General features: G+C 45.0%; 1 non-coding gene across 1 annotated transcript; it reads left to right on the forward strand.

The window, feature by feature from the left end:
* The first annotated feature begins 498 nt into the window (after nt 1–498).
* trnat-ugu (transfer RNA threonine (anticodon UGU)) lies at nt 499–574 on the forward strand. The gene has a single exon. It is a non-coding gene; the product is annotated as a tRNA-Thr (tRNA).
* The last annotated feature ends 358 nt before the right edge of the window (nt 575–932 follow it).

Below are 932 nucleotides of genomic sequence, written 5' to 3' on the forward strand. Positions count from 1 at the left end.
AGAGGAAACAGGGGTAGGCAGGAAAGAGGAAACAGGGGTAGGCAGGAAAGAGGAAACAGGGGTAGGCAGGAAAGAGGAAACAGGGGTAGGCAGGAAAGAGGAAACAGGGGTAGGCAGGAAAGAGCAAACAGGGGTAGGCAGGAAAGAAGAAACAGGGGTAGGCAGGAAAGAGGAAACAGGGGTAGGCAGGAAAGAGGAAACAGGGGTAGGCAGGAAAGAGGAAACAGGGGTAGGCAGGAAAGAGGAAACAGGGGTAGGCAGGAAATAGGAAACAGGGGTAGGCAGGAAAGAGGAAACAGGGGTAGGCAGGAAAAGAGAGGGGCAATATCAGTAAAAGAGAGGGACGGTATGTGACCGATGTGCTCGATTCGGTCTTATGTGGCAGAATGTGACATTTTTACATTGAATAAAAGTAGACTCAGAACTATAAAATAGTACATCATCAATACATTTGAGGAACAATGGTCAAGTAACATTGCTTTGAATGTTGATAAATGAGGTGGTCCTGTAGCTCAGTTGGTAGAGCATGGCGCTTGTAACGCCAGGGTAGTGGGTTCGATCCCCGCGACCACCCATACGTAGAATGTATGCACACATGACTGTAAGTCGCTTTGGATAAAAGCGTCTGCTAAATGGCATATATTATTATTATTATTATTATTATAAACTTGTTACCCCACTTTTGAGGAAATGGCCCTTGAATGTTTTGGTACACCTTCTGGAGAGTTCTTCTTTGTCTACACCCATTCAGCAACGTTCACACCCTCTTAAGCCTTTAGCCCCACCCATCTCTTTAAGGATTCACATGTGAGGCCATGTGCTAAACAGAGTGAGTTCTGTAGTGTACTAAACAACCAAAGATTTCAAGACTAAAAGCTGGTTTATACTACATCTATTGACATGTCTGGAGACAGTTGTCACAGTGACATCAT

Source organism: Oncorhynchus keta, chromosome 22 (genome assembly GCF_023373465.1).
Source record: "Oncorhynchus keta strain PuntledgeMale-10-30-2019 chromosome 22, Oket_V2, whole genome shotgun sequence".
In the NCBI taxonomy this organism is placed as follows: domain Eukaryota; kingdom Metazoa; phylum Chordata; class Actinopteri; order Salmoniformes; family Salmonidae; genus Oncorhynchus; species Oncorhynchus keta.